Raw genomic sequence first — 18,426 nt, 5'->3', positions numbered from 1 at the left:
CGATACTGAAGTCATAGAAACACAACGAATTGACACCATGTCTGCCCAAGCAGCAGAGCTCATCGCTCTGACCCAAGCCTGCATACGAGCCAAGAACTTGAAAGTAAACATATACACAGATTCACAGTACGCATTCGGAGTCGTTCACGACTTTGGAGTCCTTTGGCAAGAGAGAGGTTTCCTGACCTCCCATGGCGCCAAGATACAGCATGGTCCCCTCATTCAAGCCCTGTTAGATGCAATACATTTACCTACAGCAATAGCCATCATGAAGTGCAAAGCACATACTAAAGTTACTGACACCATTTCCCAGGGTAACGACATGGCAGATCGAACAGCTAAACTTACAGCTCAGACTCAAACAGACATTCCAACTAACACAACAAAGACTGAAGTACCATCACTGACGAATTGCATGACAGTCAGGGATCCCTCTCAAGATGTACTCAACATACAGACACATGCCACTCTAGACGAAATCAAGAAATGGACTGAACAAGGAGGGGTCCAGACCGACCAGGGTTGGATGACAAAAGACAAAGCCACGTGGTTCCTCCCTGACTCCATGGTTCAAGTTATCATAAATACAGCACATAGTCCAGCACATTTAGGAGAAAAAGCCATGTTAGACAGTATACAGAACATCTGGTTCAACAAGCATTTACGTGCAGCAGCGAAACAGAAAGTGCGTACCTGCATGATCTGTTGTCAGTTCAATCCAGGAAAAGGCATTCCCGTGGAACAAGGCGGATTTCATCCTCCTGACCACCCTTTTGAAGTCCTCCAGATGGATTATATTCAGATGGACAGATGTCGAGGATTCAAGTATGTCCTCGTAGTTGTATGTGCCCTATCTAGATGGACAGAAGCGTATCCAGTCCCAGATTACACTGCTGTGACCACTGCCAAACAGTTGGTCCGAGAATTCTTTCCGCGATACGGCTTGCCCCGTGTCGTGTATTCGGATAATGGTCAGCCATTCTCTTCTGAATTGATGAAACAAGTATCTCTTTTGTTAGGGTACCAGTGGAAATTCCATTGCGTACAACATCTAGAGGCAGCAGGTCTCGTAGAGAGACACAATCAGACTCTTAAAACAAAGTTAGCGAAGGTCTGTGCAGACAAAGGCATGGATTGGATGGTAGCCTTGCCGGTTGCCCTCTTTTACATGCGTATGGTAGCTCATTCCAGAACCGGACTATCCCCGTACGAGGTGGTTTTTGGTAGACCGCCGAATATGTGGGGTATGCCTATGCCACGCAAAATAACTGATGTTGACAGTACTATGCTGACAGATTACCTGGCTTCCTTGATGTCTGCACTACTTTCTTGTCGTTCACAGGTTGCAGCTGCTTTCCCGGACAACACCCAGGTGAAAACTCATGCAATTGTTCCGGGAGACCTGGTGTTTGTCCGCAACTTCGACCGTTCAAGCCCTCTGGAGCCCCGCTGGCGTGCGCCCAAATTAGTCCTGTTAACAACGAGAACCGCCGTCAAGGTCGAGGGAAGGAAGGGCTGGCTCCATGCCCACCATGTGAAGCGTTTCCATGGACTTGGTCCAGTAAAGGACTCTGAGAACTGTCCCGAGAACATTGACATTAAACCCCCTTTGCTAGAAAAGACTCCGCAACAAGAATATAGACAAAAGCTACGGTCTAGTAAGTCAGACAGCGTTTAATTGTTTAAGTCCCCCTCGGGTGAAGCGGTTAGACAGGTTCCTGACACGTATAAGATCGTAGAACCAAATAGTCAGAGAGATAGGCAGAAAAAAATGAAAGAGAAGTACTGCAAAAACTTATGCAGTAGATGCATAGTAACTCTGATCATTATGCTTTTTCTAAGTATATCGATTATATGTATAAGCTTGACACTACATGTTTTCTTTCCTCCTCTTGGTTCACATATACATTCATCCTTCAATGATACTTTAGAGCACACATTCAGTGACCTGCCACCCCATGAATTGTCCTATCGACTAGCACTGCGCAACAACACTTTCATTCGTATGTTACACCATTCTCACCAGACCAGCAACGTAACAAACTGCTGGGTATGCGGCCGACTCCCACCTTATCAGAAAATGAAGGGAGTTCTGCCCCTCTTTCCTTATCCGTTTTCGCACAATGGTTCATGCGGAGCTTGGTTTGCTTTAATGTCATCACTAGACAGTAAGTCCACAGTTTCCCAGGGTGATTGGATATGGGGAGATCTGAATACAGTTATGAATAAGGCATGTTTCCCAGGCGGAGACGGTCTTCCCCAAAGGAAAGGGACCGATCTAGAAAATGAAGTGTACGATTTAGGGAATTTTTCTCTTAATCTCATGATTCTGAACGTCCAATCCGAAACCAATACAGGTTCACCGTTTATAACAGTCTTACCAGTAAAAGGTGAATTATGCGTTAGGAAAAATGGTTCAGTGCACTTAGGAAACAGTGATTGTAAAACTGTGGTCGAATTTAATGATAAAGGAAAATCTACTTTCAAAGCTTCCCACCATTCCTATTTCGTTTGTGGTCAGACAGCCTATGTACGTCTGCCCTTAGACTGGGGTGGAACGTGTTATATTGCGTTCCTACTGCCACCTGTTTTCCTAGCCCCATCCCATTATCATCGCGATTCCCAACTCGTACATATAAGACACAAGAGGGAGATCGAGTCCCCAGTTGTCGATCAGACTGAGACAACTCTGGAACAATATACAGATTTCAATAAAGGATTCTTTTTCTTCATAGGTCCCATTCAAAATAGTAAATTAATACGCAGGTTAACCAGAACTTTGGAAGCAGTAGTGAATGAGACTACTTCTGCCTTAGGTAACCTGACCGAGGAGCAGTCTGCTATGAGACTTGTTGTTCTTCAGAACCGCCTTGTTCTTGACGTCATCCTGGCCGATAGGGGCGGAGCTTGTAGAGTGATCGGCTCCAGTTGTTGTGTGTTTATTCCTAATAACGCACCATCAGTGTATGCAGCAATAACAAGACTCCACAAGATAGCTCACCAGATACACCAGAATCCAGGCACCTGGACTTGGTCCGGTTGGCTCTGGAGTGTGATATCAGCCTGGGGATGGAAAGTGTTGTCATTCCTAGGAATAATACTGCTCATAGTATTCAGTTGCTGTCTCTGTCTGCAATGTGGCTCAGCGATTTGTGGCTTGTGCGCCACTGCTTGTATTCCCCGTCCACGTTCACATTCCCGTGCTCGAATAAAAAAAGACGAGCAAATGATGCTATATGAACAAATAGATGGCCTCATGAAAATAGATGTATCCTAAAGGGCGCAGTAGGGGACAAGGAGGGAATGAGGAAACAGGAATTTTATGTGGTCAGTGTGTCCCCCCCACTCGCACCCTATCCACGTACCTACATCCCATGTATGTCCAAGTTATCATGTAATTCCTTTCACGTGCCTGTCACAATAATGCCCCTGAATTTCCGTCTAATGTTGGCATGTCAGTCATTAGGCCTTCCATGAATGAAACGTTAATTCTGCACTGAGGCCTACGTTGCCAATGCATTTACATGGTACACGTTTAAATATCGAGAAGCACACGTTTTTGTGGCCCAGCCGAGCCAGGCCCTGAAATCAGGCTCCGAGCCTCTTCTGACTCTGAAAGCTGCAGTTTAGGTATGCATCCCTGACCTCTCCCTTACTCCCTGCTCAGTCGAGAGGTGCCCGGTCTGGCCTGCCTGCCAAGACGGTATTTTGCCTTCAGTTATCTGCTCAACTCCGCGAAAACACATTCCAGTTCAGTGAAAGCGGTAAACATATTCTGCCTGCAGAGCATAGGGCCTAGCCTTCCTGTCTCCATTCAAGTGATTTACTGAACCCGTTACCATAGATGCCCATGGCCCCACGCAATGCACGAAGAAATATATGCACACACTAGCATTTAGTGATGAACAGCCTTTGCTCGAGAGACCTTTACTTCAGACAATACATCCTCCAAACACAAGATATCAGATATGCCAAAGGGTGCAGGTCGTTCTGACATCCCAGACTCCAGACTCCTCTTCTAGTGCTAAAGTCAGCTCCCCCCAGCTCTCCCCAGTTACACGTCAATTTCACGTCACGACCAGTTGCGCACACATGTAGGGTAAAAGTTTCTGCTGACCCTGCAGACCTCCTCTATGCATCCACCCACCTATGACACACTTATGACTCATCAAGTGAACACCCACGTGTACGCCTCCTTACACGCCTTCTTTTCACGCCCTTGTGTTCTTATCTCTCTTTCACTTGCTCCGCCTGGAGTGTACCGCCTTCTCTATTCATTACAATTGTATGGTTTTACTATATATAATGTGTGATGTGAATAAAACGTTAGATATCCCTTCCTGAACCTTAGTGGTGATGAAACCCGATTCTCAGTGACTCGAGTCATTTACATTAAAGCCCTTTTTGACTCAGATACCACGGACTCTGCCTCTCATTTTATGAGCTATCCTTTTTCATTATTAATGTATAGAAACTATGTCCGGGTAATTTTATTTACCACAAAATTACCAAGTTTAAGGTGAAATCAAGTGAAAGGCCTAATTTAACTTGTGTGTGTTGTTGACTGACTCATTATAATATTCAGACTAGGTTAGTTGATTTATATGCAAAATGTGAATTGGAAAATAATAGTGAATGGAAGGATTTTGTAAGTTATTTGTTGGTGGAGAATTCTTTTGATTTGAGTTTTGATCAGCGTATTTGTAATTATTGTTTGAAAACAATTAAATGAAAATAGAAAGCCTGCTAGAGCAGTTCATAATAATCTTCAGTTGATAGATATTCCTTCTGAATTGATGGATTTAAATACTTATGAATCAATTTTGATTCAATGTGTCCATCCTTTTCAAGCTATTGTTTGCATGGAGCCTAAGATAGGGAAATTACCTCCTACAGATTTACAAAGAGGATTAAAGGGAAGAGTTGTTTATTTGCCTCTAGATGTCAAGAAAAATATTGATACAATTGGTGTAGAAAGAGTTGAAGAGGATCCTCTAGTTATTCTATTTAATGGGGTTCCGACAAAGAGTAAGAAAATCTGGCAAGATTTAGTGGATGTTAGGAAAGTCAAAAAGGCAACGTTGTATTTGGTCAAAAACAATGAGTACTATAAAGATGTAAGTGTTGGAGCAGAGGAAACAGCTACTGAAGAACACAGTGATTGTTCAGTTGGCCAAATTGAAAAAGTTGATGTGTCTAGAAGTGAAGAAACATATGAACATTATACAGTTCATCCTTTGCATTCCAAAGAAGTAATGGGGAATGCAATTGACTTGTTTCAAATGAAAGCAGCAAAAGGAAGTCCCATTAGTGTATGGGAAGAAAGTTTGGAAGCTCGTTGTTTTCCACAGTTATTTCCAACAGGTCGTGGTGGATGATATGAAGATCGACCAGTTCAAATTCCTGCAGCTGAATACCGGACTTTAAGATTATATGCTGAAGATTCAAGGTTTCGGCAATGCATACCGTATTTGTTTCATCTACTGTATGAAAGTGATTTGTCTGGTCTTTCTTATGCAGTTAATCATATATTAAAAAGTGGAGCTCATTTGCAAAATGTTTCTGCAAGGGACTTTATGGAGAAAGTTAATCTGCAAGACAGTATTTTGGAATCTCAGCTAATCAATCTCATGGCATGTCAGCGTGGAACCAATGAGTATTGGTTCCGTCGTCATGGAGAATTGAAATGTATGTTAAGAAACTTAGGAACTCCTGCATGGTTCCTCACTCTTAGCTGTGCTGAGTATGCATGGGATGACTTACTTCAATTTCTACGAGAGGCAAATGGAAACATACAAAATATAGAATTGAAAACACCTGGAGAACTGTGTTCTTTGGATCCAGTGAATGTTTGCAGATATTTTAATCATAGATTTGAAGCTATGATGTCTTTTATTACCAACAAAAAAAATCCTCCCCTTGGAAAGGTTTTGGATTTCTTTTGGAGGAAGGAATATCAAGCGAGAGGTGCTCCTCATATACATATGTTGTTATGGATTAAAAATACACCCAAATTTGTATCAGATTCAGATGAAATAGTAATGAGTTTCATTGACGAGTATTCAACATGTGCTGTTCCAAAAACTACTGAAGAAAACAGTTTAAGGCAACAAGTTTTACGTTTTCAATCTCATCGTTGTGGAAAGTACTGTCGTCGAAAATTTAAAAACAAGGAAAAGTACTACACAAAATGTCGTTTTGCGTTTCCACGACCAGTGATTTCTAAGGGAAGAGTAAATAATTTGATGTCATCTCTACGACATACTGTGACGAGGAAAAAATACATACAATTTAAAAAGAAACGAAGAGTCTAAGTACATCAACGATTACAACCCAGTGATTTTGTCCATGTGGAATGCTAACATGGATATTCAGTTCTTTGCTGACAACTCTATTGCTGTGGCTCGATATGTGACATCTTACATCACAAAAAAAGAAAAGACAGAACTGAAGGAAATGGGGGAGGACATTTCACATGAAAAGAGTCTAAGCAAGAAATTATACAGTTTCAGTCTGAAGATGTTGTCGAATCGAGAAATTGGAGCATATGAATGTTCTGATCGGTTATCATCAGCAAGTCTCTATGCCAAATCAAGAACAATCATTTGGGTAAGTCTAGGTCTTGCTGCAACACAAAACCGAGTTTTGAAATCTGTACAAGAAATTGAATATTTGGCGGAGAAAGAACCAAACAGTACAGATATTTTGAAGACAAATATGTTGGATACATACTATCCAAATAGAAGTACTCACCTTGAGAACACTTGTTTGTATGAAGTTCTGCAAAACTACAGTTATAAGAGGAACATCACAGAAGATATCAATAATGGAAAATATGCAGTCATTGGCTATGAAGGATGTCTAGTGAAGCAGAAAAAAGGCCATTTGATTAATCATCGAAAATTGAGTTGCGAAGCTCCAGACAAAAGAGAATTTTACTATTTAGCTCTTTTGCAACTCTTTAAGCCATGGCGTACAGAAGAGGAACTACTTGGAGATTTTCTCTGTTATAAAGACTCTTTTAATGCAACTAAGGATACCATAGAATGTCCTATTTTTCTAAATTATCTGCAAATGTTGAACAAAGAAATAGAGCAAGAAACCACAATTGCTGAAGAGATTGGAAAGGGAAGACCACTCGGTCCCCCCGAACGTGTGGATGGGTGCCCCGATACCCCGGGAACCATTGTGGGCGGGGGGCGTGTCCTGGCTGGTATGCCCAAAGCGGCATAGCCGGAGCACGCCCCTCCCGCCCAGAAGAGGTTGTCCTAAACACCCGCCCGGAAGTCCGTGCACGGATGGGCGTACCTGAGGCGGGCTCCCGCCCTCCCGCAGATGAATAAATAGAGCGGGAATCCAACAAAGCTTCCTCTTGTTCCAGTGCTCTGAAGGCTGCACCAGTCGTCGCTCATGAGCCCTCGAGGGAACAAGCTGCAATTTTGAGAACTTGTAATCTTTGTTATTTCTCTTTCAGTGTCAGGCGCGTGGAAGATCGGGTCACTCTAGCGGATCAAGTTGAACGGAGTAACCGAAGTCATGTCTGGCAAGAAGGCGGGAAAGAGCTCCGAGATGGAGAGGATGCTACGCACTTTGGTGAACCGGGTAGCGGTGATGGACCGAAAGATGGGTAAAGTGGATGAGCTCGGTCGTGGCTTACCGGCCATCAAGAAGCAGATGGCGGCCCAGAATGCCCCCTCGGGCGGCTTAAAAAAGTCATAGGACCGGACTTGCCGAATGTCGCCCCGGGGGGTAAGGGTAAGAGGAGTAAGGGGAGGGCAGGCTCTAGTGAGGTCCCAGTCCCGGAAGTGAATCCGTCAAGCCCGGGCACGGACAATCCAGCCGCGCCGGTAGATAGCCCGGTACCAGGTCCGGAGGGGGGTTTACCAATCCCCGTCATGATCACGCCAATTGGGGATGACCAAATGTCCCCTGAGCTGGCACTGCAGTTAGCGGCAGTATTACCATGGCTAAAGAAAGGAGCAGGGGGATCAGTGGCTTTGGGCGACCCGGCTGAAGAAGCCAGATTAATTATCGAGCAGTTACGGCAGTCAAGGGATGCCGGGACGGCGAATATACCCTCTATTCCCCCGCAGGTGGCGACGGGGTCACGACGGACGGTTGAGCGAAGACAACGGACACGGCTGGGAAGACGGCTGAACCCGGTAAGAGACCATTCCCATTGGTGGGGGAGGGTCCAGTACCTTCAAGGCGGGAAAGTTTATCGCAGCACATTCCCATGGCTACGAAAGAGATGATATGGGGGATAAATACATCAACATGTTTTCACTTTTGACTGACCATCGTGAGGTAGAATATGCAAAGACCCAGAAAGATTTGTGGCACCCCAGCGTATGGCGAGCCAAGATGGCGGAATTCAGGGTCGATGAGACCATGGTGAGCTGGGTCAGGGCCTTTTCTATTTTTACGGCAATTATGGGTGAGCGTAAACCAGAAGTGTTGCCTGACTTATCATGTTATCAGAACAGGATCATGAATTTCTATGCAATGTACGGGGGAAATGAATGGAAGGGTTACGACGTTACCTTTAGAAAAGCAAAGGAGTTTAACGAGGCTTTAACATGGGATTGTCTGGACACGGTGTCGTGGCATGCTCAGCTTTTGCCGGGACCGGCGGGTACGTCGGTACCAAGCACGAGCTTTTCTGGGACATTCCAACAGAAGCCGGCACAGCCCTTTTGGGCGAATGCCGGAGGGGATCCGCATCCCAGGTCCGGCGGGAATGGAGGCAAGCGGGGGGTTTGTTGGGGTTTCAACAAAGGAACCTGTAACAGTCCTCAAGGAACGTGTAGGTTCCGGCATGCTTGTTCGGGCTGTGGGAATTCCTCACACCCAGAAGCTAGCTGTTGATCCAAGTCCAATGGCACGGGGGGAAAGGGGAGATCCAAGCAGGATTGATGTGGTGCCTTGGAAGCAAACATCTTCACCCATTGTTATCTTGGCTTTGACCCCCTGGCTGAACCGATACCCAGATCATGTGTCCGCCGGGACTCTGAGGAATGGCTTTCTGTATGGCCTCAGGATCCCGGCGGGAAATTTTCAGGGGAGCCCCTTCTGTAAAAACCAACTGTCTACTCAGCACAACCCGGCGGTGGCCGCCACAAAGATAGCGAAAGAAGTCAGCTTGGGGCGGGTAGCGGGGCCATTTGTCTGTCTGCCAGTTACGGAATTTGTGTGTTCTCCTCTAGGAGTGGTTCCGAAGAAAGACCCGGGGGAGTATAGACTCATCCACAATCTATCGGCCCCTAAAGGGGCCTCGGTAAATGAGGCTATTGACCCCGAGGTGTGTTCGGTTAGGTATGCATCGTTCGATGATGCAGTCGTTCTGTTGAATCGCCTGGGCCCCGGTGCATTGTTAGCAAAATCAGATATTGAATCGGCATTCAGGTTACTCCTGGTACACCCTCAGGACCAACGCCTGCTGGGATTCATGTTTCAAGGGAAATATTACATGGATAAATGTATGCCCATGGGTTGTTCAATTTCATGTGCCTATTTTGAAATGTTTAGCTCTTTTTTGGAATGGGCGTTCACCGAGGCCACAGGGCATAGACAGGTGATGCACTATTTGGATGATTTCCTTTTCCTAGGTCCGGCGGGCACTCGGGAATGTGCACAAGCGCTACAGGACTTCTGCACACTCATGCGGGAGTTCGGGGTCCCATTGGCGCCAGGTAAGACGGTGGGGCCATCTACCTCACTGGAGTTTTTGGGGATTGAGCTGGACTCAGTGGGGGGGTGTTTCCGTCTGCCAATTGAGAAGGTGGCCAAGTTCAGGGCTTCCCTGGTACAATGTCTCCGTAAAGATAAGGTGACCCTGCACCAGTTGCAACAGACAGTGGGTAAGCTTAATTTTGCGTTAAGAGTGATGCCGATGGCTCGCCCTTTCTCACGTTCATAGCACAAGCTATGGTGGGCCTTAAGGAAGGACACCACCGCACTAGACTGTCGGCAGAGGTTCGCCAGGACATGCGCATTTGGTTAGCATTCCTGGTGGATTTCAACGGTCGAGTGGTGTGGAGCAAACCCCCAGCCTCGTCGGACGAACTAGGATTGTGGACCGACTCGGCGGGGAGTATGGGATTTGGCGCGATCTTTGGAAACCGATGGTCGGCACAAACATGGCCGGCATGGTGGCACTCAAGTGGCCTAACAGGTAACATTGGATTCTTGGAGCTATTCCCCATTTGGGTGGCTCTGATGGCATGGCCGGAAGACTTTAGAAACCGATCTGTGGTGTTTTGGTCAGACAACATGACAGTGGTCGAGTGCATTAATCACCAGGCTGCACACTGCAAGTGGATCTTGAGACTGTTGAAAGAAATTGTATTGCGATGCATGAGATTGAATGTACAATTCAGGGCAAGACATGTGCCGGGTGTACTGAATAATGCAGCTGATGCACTCTCTCGTTCACACATGCAGGCTTTCAGGGGTTATCTACCTACAGCGGAACTAGTGGCGGCACCGTTCCCCGAAGCACTATGGCAGATCGGTGCCCCGGAATACAAGACCTCGTGGCAGCCAGTTTAGCGCCCAGGACGAGAAAAGCTTATGAAGGAGCGTTTCGTTCATACTGCGCCTTTTTAGGGCCGGTAGGGGGTCATAGCTAGGGGCGGGAAGAGTCCTTCCTCCGGTTTTTGGTGGCACTTCATAAGGAAGGCCAATCGGCGGCAACCGTCAACAGATATAGGGCTGCCATATCATTCATGGCACAGCTCCATGGGATACGGGACCCAACGGGTTCCTTCTTAGTCAGGAAGGCGCTCCGCGGTTGGCAGCGCCTGGAGGATCGCAGACAAGATAAAAGGCCCCCGATTGGGTTAGACAGATTGTCCTTGTTACTAGCGAAACTAGATGAGACATGCTCCTCGCCCAGCGAGGTAATTCTGTTCCGAGCGGCTTTCGCATTGGCATTCCATGGGGCCATGCGGGTAAGTGAACTCGTAGCAAGGAATATGAAGGATGTGGAGGGAGGTCTATGCAGGGATCACGTTCAATTAAGGGGCGATTCTCTGCTGATTTCGATAGCCAGGTCAAAGACTGAACAGGAGGCTTTGGGGAGTAGTGTGGTGCTGCAGCGCGCCCGAGGGAGCCCCAGTTGTCCAGTAAGGTGTTTGGAGGACTACATGGCACAGAGGTGGACAACATGGGGTGGGACCCTGCTTAGACACAAGGACGGCACCCCGTTGACAAGATTTCAGTTTCGGAGGGTGCTGGCAATTACAATTGCTGCGGCGGGCTTGAACCTGTGTGATTTTGGGACCCACTCATTCAGGATAGGGGCCGCTACAGAGGCTACGGCTCGGGGTCTGGGTACAGAGGAAGTAAAACAGTTAGGCCGTTGGTCCTCGAACTGTTTCAAGAGGTATGTGCGACTGCACATGTTGTAAAAGACTGATGTAATGCACTCACGCTTGTTGTCTTTTGTTTGGATTACAGTTTCGCAAGCCTGTAACAATGGGCGAAAATTGGGACCGGCCCAACACCAGAGGACCAGTGAGAAAGGATCACCGACTGGGGATCAAGTGGTATGGGTCGTGGGCCACTCATACGTGAGGCGTGCCGGGGATATATTCAAAGCAGGTGACGCGATCCACGCATCTGAGGAATATGGGTTCAGAGTGTCCTTCCATGGGGAAGGAGGCCTCTGTTTTGACCAGTTTCAGAGCTATTTGGAGGAACTCTTAGGGCGGCAAAGGTCACCGCCATCTATAATCATAGTGCATCTGGGAGGCAATGACTTGGTAAGGCTGGGAAGACGGGTGTTGGTAGAGCGCATATTATCAGCAGTCAGTTGGTTGGCCAAGAGGCTCCCGGGGTGTACGATTGCCTGGTCCCACATGATTCCCAGAAGAGTTTGGCGGGGGGGGGTCTGTCTGTGTCGGCGTTGAACCACTGGGTCAAAAGGGTCAACAACAAGATTGAGAAACTGTTTCGCTCTACTCATTTACAAAGCATTCCTCATGGGTGTATTCGGGGTGATCACTATTATTTGAATGATGGGGTGCACCTGTCCGGGGCTGGGAATGACTTACTCATAGGAGACTTCGTAGCATGGCTAAGGGCATTGAGGAGACATGACCTTTAGGAGGTGTGGGGGGGCCGGATAGTCGGTCAACTATCCTGCCTGTGGCGGTAAGGTCATGATCGGTGAGCAGTGATTTCAAGGTCCCTAGGGGGGGCGCCACCCAGTATGGATGGGAGCGCCCGGGGGGAGGTAGCCATTGGCCCCTCCCACTGGGGGCGGCACCCACTACGGATGGGTCGCCTAGGGGGAGACGGCCATAGGCCCCTCCCAGGGGGAGACGGCTATATGCCCCTCCTACGAATTTCCCGGGGGCCGGATATCCGCTCCGGCGGAAGAGAGTGTGGGGAAGGGGGGGAGTCCACGCTGTCCTTCTTATGGATACCTCGCACGAGAACTCGGATGACCTTAAGATGGCGTCGAGTGAAAGGGGGCCCTTACGACAAGGGAAGTTACAGTTGGCTGCGAGGGTAAAGTCCTCTGCGCATGCGCCACTCACACCGTGAGGGCGGGAATTTGGTAGTAGGGATCTGACACCGGTTAAGACCTTGCCGTTGGCCCTTAATGCTAGGATGTACAATTTTATTTTAGAATGTATGCATTTTCAGGATGCTAGACTCGGCTAGGAAACCTTTGTATTAGAGATTTGTTAAGGTTAGCCAAGAACTTGTCTTCATCAAAATGTAATGGAAGATAAAATTGTACATGATTCATGAAACGTTTTAATTTAAAGTTTTAAATTTTGTTTCATATTTTAATAAATACGGCCGGGGGGTAACTCCCCCCCGCCTTCCAAAAGTTCAAACCTGTGCCTGTCTCCTCCCATGGGGAATTGGTGTTGGGAGGGGTGGCAGGCATCCCGGCCCATATGGAAAGGGAAGACCACTCGGTCCCCCCGAACGTATGGATGGGTGCCCCGATCCCCCGGGAACCATTGTTGGCGGGGGGCGTGTCCTGGCTGGTATGCCCGAAGCAGCGTAGCCGGAGCACGCCCCTCCCGCCCAGAAGAGGTTGTCCTAAACACCCGCCCGGAAGTCCACGCACGGATGGGCGTACCTGAGGCGGGCTCCTGCCCTCCCGCAGATGAATAAATAGAGCGGGAATTCAACAAAGCTTCCTCTTGTTCCAGTGCTCTGAAGGCTGCACCACTCGTCGCTCATGAGCCCTCGAGGGAACAAGCTGCAATTTTGACCCACCCACCAACCCCCTTTTTGCAATGTTTTTGGAATAAAGTAATTGTTGGTGATTATTCGAATGTAATAAAAAGATATGGTCATTTTGCATCAGGGATGTATGCCTTTGATTGAATAGATGCTTGTAGGCCTTTTCTCCTTTGTAGAAATGTAGAGGAATGGATTAAATAATATAAATTGTCTTGTGCTTTAGGACTTTTTTCTCTTTGTAGCAATGTCAAAGTTGGTGAATTGTCAAGCTGTTACAGATTAGGCGTATTTTCTTTCCTTAGTAGGTAAAACAACTGTCATATTTATTTTGGTCGGGCGGTAAGGTCATGATCGGTGAGCAGTGATTTCAAGGTCCCTAGGGCGGGCGCCACCCAGTATGGATGGGAGCGCCCGGGGGGAGGCGGCCATTGGCCCCTCCCACGGGGGGCGGCACCCACTACGGATGGGTCGCCTAGGGGGAGACGGCCATAGGCCCCTCCCAGGGGGAGAAGGCTATATGCCCCTCCTACGAATTTCCCGGGGGCCGGATATCCGCTCCGGCGGAAGAGAGAGTGGGGAAGGGGGGGAGTCCACGCTGTCCTTCTTACGGATACCTCGCACGAGAACTCGGACTACCTTAAGATGGCGTTGAGTGAAAGGGGGCCCCTACGACAAGGGAAGTTACAGTTGGCTGCAAGGGTAAAGTCCTCTGCGCATGCGCCACTCACACTGTGAGGGCGGGAATTTGGTAGTAGGGATCTGACACCGGTTAAGACCTTGCCGTTGGCCCTTAATGCTAGGATGTACAATTTTATTTTAGAATGTATGCATTTTCAGGATGCTAGACTCGGCTAGGAAACCTTTGTATTAGAGATTTGTTAAGGTTAGCCAAGAACTTGTCTTCATCAAAATGTAATGGAAGATAAAATTGTACATGATTCATGAAACGTTTTAATTTAAAGTTTTAAATTTTGTTTCATATTTTAATAAATACAGCCGGGGGGGTAACTCCCCCCCGCCTTCCAAAAGTTCAAACCTGTGTCTGTCTCCTCCCATGGGGAATTGGTGTTGGGAGGGGTGGCGGGCATCCCGGCCCATATGCTAGAGACAGTTCTCAAGACAGTCAGAGTTCTACTTCATTGAGTCAGGATCCACTAGGAGGACCTATTATCCAAAATGAAGCTGCCACTGCCATGGATGAGGTGGAAAGAGCTATGGAACAAGCTCAAGAGGATGGAGTTAACTTAGAAGATTTGGTAAAGCAACTAAACATTGAGCAGAAAAAGATATATGATGAAGTTACAGAACAGATTGAACATGGATTCAGACATGAGAAAAAAGAGTGCTCATGTACATCATTTGAGCCTGTCCGAATGTATGTAAGTGGAGAAGCTGGGACAGGAAAAAGTTTTCTAATTAAAGCCATTGCAAGTTATCTGCAGAAAAGGACTAATGCTAAAGGACTGTCTTGTGTTGTAACTGCTCCAACTGGTCTGGCAGCACATAACATTAAAGGGATTACTCTACATCGTTTACTGATGCTGTTAGTTGAGCATGATAATAAATTGCATTACAACAAGTTAGCTGGAGATGCGTGTTCTGAAGTTTCAAGAGTCTTGAAGAAAATGAAACTTCTTATCATTGATGAAGTAAGCATGGTCTCAAATCTAATGCTTGCTTTTGTGCATTTGAGAATGCAAGAAATTCTTAGAACAGAGTATGAATGAAATGAAATGAAAATAGATTTCTAAAGCGCATGGCTGCCCTTGAGCGTCCCAGCGCTAAATGTACACTCAGACGGAACTCCTCTGATCAACACCCTGAGATGTTAGTCGTTATGGGGGAAAAGAAAAGTTTTCAGAGTTTTTCGAAATCTGGCCAAGCTGGGTTCTTTCCTCATTGCTGTTGGGAGGGAGTTCCACAGATAGCCAGCATTTATTGAGAAACGACGTCCCCCAGTCCTTGCTCTTTTTGCTCTTGGGATTACCACCAGGTTCTCCTCGCCAGAGCGGAGCGTTCTTGATGATTTGTAGGGGCGGATCAGGTCTTTTAGGATCGGAGGACCTGTCCCTTGGAGGACTCTGAACACGGTACAGAGCGCTTTGAATTTCACTCTCGCTCTTATGGGCAGCCAATGGAGCGCTTTCAAGGCCGGTTTAGCTGATGCTCTTCTGGGTGTATTAGTCAGCAGTCTGGCGGCTGCATTCTGTGCCCTCTGGAGCACGTTCAGGGTGTACTCTGGCGCTGCTAGGAAGAGGGCGTTGTTGTAATCCAGTCTTGACAGGATAAGGCCCTGTACTAGTAATTTTCTGGATTCTGGGGGAAGAAGGGGCATGGCTTTCCGTATTAAACGGAGCAGACCGTAACAGCTCCCTGCAGTTTGTTTAGCCTGAGTGTGCATCGACAGTTCCAGTTCTAACCAGACGCCAAGACTTTTTATGGATTCTTTCGGGGCCGGGGGCTCCCCTAGACAAGAAGGCCACATACATTTGGGGAGGGAGGTACAGAGATTTCCCAGAAGCATCACCTCTGTTTTAGAGCCATTAAGCTTGAGTCTCGAGTCTGCCATCCATGCCATGATGTTGGTAAGGCAGGCGGCAAACTTTTCTCTGTGGCTCTCTGCGAGCGATAGCGAAACAATCAATTGGGTGTCATCCGCATACGTTGCGAGTTTCACTCCAAAGGGTGCAACCTCCCCCTCCAGTGGGGCCATATAGACGTTAAAAAGCGTAGGGCTCAGCGATGAGCCCTGCGGGACACCACACTGAAGGGGGGTGGGCACTGATCTTCTATTGCCCTTGCACACTTGATACGTTCGCTCACTCAAGAAAGACGTCAGCCAGGTGAGCGCCAACTCTCTTACTCCCAGCTCTTCCAGCCGGTGGATCAAGATCTTGTGATCCACCGTGTCAAATGCGGCACTCAGATCCAGGAGAACCAGAGCTGCTGATCCTCCTGAATCTAAGATGCACCTGCCCTCTTCTACCATAGCAATCAGCGCCGAGTCAGTGCCCTGACCGGGCCGAAAGCCAGTTCGGGAGTGCCGCAACAGCTCGTTGGTTTCCAAGAAGGAAGAGAGCTGCCGGTTGACCCATTTCTCTGCGATTTTTCCCATCCCTGGCAGTAAGGAGATTGGCCGAAAGTTGGAAAAATCGGCGGGGTCAAGCCCAGCTTTTTTCAACAGGGCTTTTACTATGGCCCGCTTCCAACTGGGGGGGACCTGGCCAGAGGCGAAGGAAGCGTTAAGTAAATCTACTGCCGGGCCCGCTATGACATCCGTAAAATGCTTTAGGATGTGCATAGGCATGGGGTCCATCGGTGAGCCACTTTTTTGCACGCCCAGCTCTTTACAAAAAGCTTCCCTGGTAATCGGGACAAAATTGTCCAGCACAGCTCTGTCGGCGGCCAAGCAGATCTCCCCTGAGACCCGTCTCTGTCGGGGCTTGGGGAGGCCGGCTATGATGTTTTGGATTTTATGGTCGAAAAACTGGGCCAGAAGATTGCAGCGATCCGAGCTCCCCTCTGGGAATCCTGAGGGCACTGGAACTTTGAGCAGCTCTTTGAGAATTTTATAAGTTTCACTCGAGGAATTGGCTGACGATTTTATCCTGTCTTCAAGGTAGGCCGCTTTGGTGGAATTACGTGCAGCTTCATAAGTTCTCATGGCTGCCCTGTACTCTTCTTTGGTATTTACTGCCCAGTTTTTTCGCCAGTCCCGTTCTTTCTTTTTACATATTTTCCTCAGGAGGCCTAACTCGGGGGTGAACCATGAGGATTTAGGGTCCCCAGTCTTAGTATTAGCTATTTTCAGGGGAAGTACAGCATCTAAAGCCGTACCGAGTCAATCGCAAAAGGCATCGTCGGCTTCTAACGGGTCCCTACTAAGTACCGGGATGGTCTGTGTCAACTTGCAGGTTAGATCATTGATTGGGAGTTTCGACCATACCCTCACTGGTACTCGTGCTGTGGCTGCCGAAGGGGGTGGGGGAGCTGAGGCAAAACCCACTTGAAAAGGGATCAGGAAATGGTCGGTCCACGGGAGAGGCAGGGGCGGCGACGTGGAGAGAAGGGGAATGTTGGAAAACACTGTGTCCAATAAATGGCCCTTGACATGAGTGGGCTCCTGGATATGTAGGATAATGTTCCCCAGCCCAAGTTCAGATCTTAGATCGTTCGCTACTTTATCCTCCGGTGAATCGAAATGGAGATTCAGATCTCCGAGCAGGAGGAAATTGGGTGCCGATGCTATCAGCATTGGGGCCTCTTCAAGCAGAGAATTTGCGAATTGTTTGATATTGCCTGGAGGCCGGTAGATCAGCAACCCCGACAACGAGTCGTTGGGGGACAGTTGGATCTTAAAGCTACAACTTTCCGCATCCGAAATGGACCCTTTATTGGCCCTACATGCCAATGTATCCTTATATATGATAGCCAGCCCACCCCCTCTACCCAACGGTCTGTGCAAACAAAAGATGCAGAATCCGGGGGAAAGGGCGTTCACCACGTCGAAATCAGAACTGTCCGATGTCCAAGTTTCCGACAGGAACAAAATATTTAACTTGTGATCTAAAATCAGGTGGTGGATATGCAAGGAATGCCTCGGTAAGGATCTACAATTCAGGAGAGCCAGCTGTAATGGTTCCCTGGGAGGGGGAGCATTCAGAGCCTCTTTGCTCCTATTGATGCAGAGGTCGCAGACTTTGAAAAGCGCATCCAACCTCAGTCCCCTTGGACAAAGGCAGGAGGCTTTGGGACATAGATGCATAAGTTGTTCTTGCGAGTATGTTAGGGGTACTCCCACTGCATTGGGCAGCGTATCTGGCCCTAGGTCCGTACTGGCCCGGACGGGCCCAGACAGGCTTGCCTCTGGCGCGCCATCGGCGCGCCCGCTGCGCCGGCGAGTGAGTGCGGCCATTTATGAAGCGCGAGGGCCTGTGTTCGCCCTCGCACTAGAGCGCTAAGTGCCTTCTTCCCCTACCCAAGATGGCGGTTCCTTCCGGTTTTCCCTTGTCGGTAGCCCGAGGTATATAGGAGCCCAGTAACGGCTCGAAAATGCCCCCAACAGCCTATTTAGTCATACGCTATGCTAAGCAGTGTATTAAAAGAGTAAACACAATTTTATAACAAACTTCAAATTAAGAGTTTAAAAGCATGATCGGCTCAGCAATGCCGTGTGGTGTTCGGCTTAACTCCCTGTGTGTGTCAGGGGAGCCGCCT

At 47.9% G+C, this 18,426-nt stretch overlaps 1 pseudogene; it reads left to right on the top strand.

Moving 5' to 3' along the window:
* Positions 1–4,585: 4,585 nt before the first annotated feature.
* LOC147663752 (uncharacterized) overlaps positions 4,586–18,426 on the top strand; it is a 231,585-nt pseudogene continuing 217,744 nt past the window's right edge.

Source organism: Lissotriton vulgaris, unplaced genomic scaffold (assembly GCF_964263255.1).
Source record: "Lissotriton vulgaris unplaced genomic scaffold, aLisVul1.2 SCAFFOLD_2293, whole genome shotgun sequence".
NCBI lineage: Eukaryota > Metazoa > Chordata > Amphibia > Caudata > Salamandridae > Lissotriton > Lissotriton vulgaris.
This window is presented reverse-complemented; position numbering and strand designations above follow the sequence as displayed.